The 3065-nt window shown below is 34.5% G+C and overlaps 1 protein-coding gene across 2 annotated transcripts in view; it reads right to left on the bottom strand.

The window, feature by feature from the left end:
* Positions 1-3065, bottom strand: part of LOC106874273 (myosin regulatory light chain LC-2, mantle muscle) — a 25951-nt gene that overhangs the window by 21781 nt on the left and 1105 nt on the right. The window lies entirely within an intron of this gene.

Here is a 3065-nt window from a genome sequence, read left to right as displayed (position 1 = left end):
GGAGGGAGAGAGAGAGAGAGAAAGGGAGGGAGAGAGAGAGAGAGAAAGGGAGGGAGAGACATTTACATACAGATATATAAATGTATACATATATAAACACATATATATATGTGTGTATATGTTTATTTTGTTTTATTTATTATTATCATTTGATTTTATAATAAATTTTGTTTAATTTCAAAATTTTGTTTAAATTTTATTGCACCATACTTTAATAATATATTTAAATGATCAAAATTGATAGATTTCAATTTTCTATAACAGATTTTTTCGGCGACAAAATATTTGTTGAAAATTAATTTCGACTGCGTAAATAAAGCCTCGTCAAAAAATCACACGAACAGACTCTCTAATTGATCAATTTCATACTGAGATCTTCCAAAATAAAGCTAGAGGCTTATATGATAGAGTTAATACCTCTGCTTCCAGAATAATCTCTGGTGTAGTAAAAGTCGGAAAGCAAAGTCTGCTATACATGTCGACTGACCTGAAAGCTCCAGAGACGCTCATAAGAGAAAGTCTTAAATTCCATTTTAGCCAGAACACCAGAATACACACGTATATACATATACATATACCAATATACATATACATATACCAATATACCAATATACCAATATACCAATATACCAATATACCAATATACCAATATACCAATATCCATATGTATACTGATGGCACTGCAGCAGGATGTTTGGTACAACCTAAGGGGGAATCTCTATTTGGTCGTTCGACCTGCTAAAAATAACAACCGAATCTTCTTCCCATCATAAATTACCAGCTTTAAAATAAGGACAAATCAAATAATGTAATTCGGGGAAGGTACACAATATCTAAGAAAGAAAATGTTGTGATCGTCATGGCTGGAAGGGTTTTGATCATAGGTTTGTTCAGTCACGGCTGATCTGGGTCAATAACAACAACAACAATAGGGTCAGTCCTTATTTGGTGAAATTCGTTTATAAACTATGTCATATCTGTAACTCTCTACATTGATGTCTTGCGTTGATTTATTGCATAAACATAAGGAGAGCGTGTTATAAGAAACAGACACATCTGATTGATGACCAGTTACGAAAATTAATATTAAGGGTCGATATGATCGATTATATCCTGCCACAGAAGGTGGTGTCCTTGCTTTGTCCGATAGTCTGATGACTGAGTCAAACAAGAGAAAGAATTATATCTATACGTACACACGTACACACACACACACACACACACGCATTATTATATCAATAGCAGTCTACGAGTACTGAGCTTAATAAAACTGACAATCTAAGAATACGATGCCCCAGCATGGCCGTCGTAATATAATAAAAGAACGTAAGATTTGTGTCTTTCTAAAGACCATTGACTGCCTCAGGGAAACGAAACGGTAACAAGTGGGAATCGAAACTAGATCCCAAACCATTTAGTTTAGGGGCACTACCGTAAGGGTGACATCAGACCGTATTATTGCAAAAGTGAAGCTATAATCATTTCTTTCCTGTAGAGCAGTCGGTAAGGAGCCGTCCTGGGTGTCCTATTTATTATATCTACTTGGGTACATCGATTAAGTCCAATTAAGGTTTTGCCCTTCCCAAGTCCATAAAATAGGTTACATTAGCTTTCATGTAATGAGGACCTTAAAGATTAGTAAGACATGTTAATCAACTTGCTATTTTAATGGGTTTGTGGGGTACGATTTAGTAAGGGTACTTTTATATAAGGTGTCATGTTCGTTAGGGTTTAAGATTGGTCCCAAAGATCCTAACACCAATCAAAAGCCACCCAAGGGTACCTTTATTTTCTCTTGAACTTCTACATAATGTCCAAGCCCCAACAATCCAATAGAATCGCTACACATTGTTTAATTAATTCTCGTGTATCAAATAAGGTATTTGTTTGGATTTTTATGCAGTGACCGACTTCGACTGGAAACAGTTGCAATTACCTGATGCTGTTCATACATGTTTGACAAAAGAAATGTTTGGAGTAAAGACCTTTGCTCTTTGTCAATTTCTTTATATCTAACGGGTGTCAATGACAGAAACAGGTGATTACCGGATTAAAGAGGTTTAGAGCATTTTGTTAAGGTTCCATCAGACTTGTCAAGGAATTTAATTGAACAGAGATCGATAAAATACCAGGGTTGGTTCAATCAACTTATCCCCCCCCCCTTTGTCAAGTTTTTCTTTGAAAGGATTTATTGAAATATTCAGTCTTTAATCACATAACTCAGTTCTTAGTTATTCTATTTTAATGTTTTGTGAAAAAGGTATGAGAGGAGGATTTAAGGGTCACGGGATGAAGTTCAAAGGTGAGAAGTCCCCTAGGGTCCTTTTAAGTTAAACGAACCCTACTAGGATTACCTGTTAACCCAGTTTAAACTTTATGTCACGTGTTGAGAACAATGAAATACAGAGTTGCTGCTACTACTGTGGTACAGAAATGACAGGACCACGTGGAGAAGCAGAATATTTACACCTGAGAATATGGTTACAAACGAATCCAAAAGACGACGTCTTCGATAACACAATGTTCAAAATGCTGATTATGATGAGGTGGGGGAGGGCAGAGGAGGAAGAGATTTTACATCGCTCTCAGTGCCATATGTCTTGGTAAACGAAAGAAGAGGAATTTAAATTCAGAAGATAAAGGGATGTAACTGAACACCATAAGGTGTTTAGTCCGGTACACAAGGTTTCCTGTCATCCAACACTATGAAATAATTATTATACTCTTAATTATTATAATTAATTAATTATATTAATTATCATGCTATTAGTTTCTAATATTAACTAATAATTTTATTAACCCTAAATAGCAATTTCTAATCTTAATTTCTAACATAATGATCATTGTAAATATGAAATGTACGATTTGAGGAAAATTTAGCTGTTAGTTCTAGCAGATAAAGTTCTACATAGGGACATCTAAAGACTGCATACTTGTAAAGTATCTGTTGTTGGAATATAGTTTTGTTTGCTTTTCGAGACATGAATATGCATGCGCGCGTGTGTGTATAGTGTATGTATGTATATATATGTACATATATATATATATATATATATATATATATA

Source organism: Octopus bimaculoides, chromosome 18 (assembly GCF_001194135.2).
Source record: "Octopus bimaculoides isolate UCB-OBI-ISO-001 chromosome 18, ASM119413v2, whole genome shotgun sequence".
Lineage (NCBI taxonomy): Eukaryota > Metazoa > Mollusca > Cephalopoda > Octopoda > Octopodidae > Octopus > Octopus bimaculoides.
This window is presented reverse-complemented; position numbering and strand designations above follow the sequence as displayed.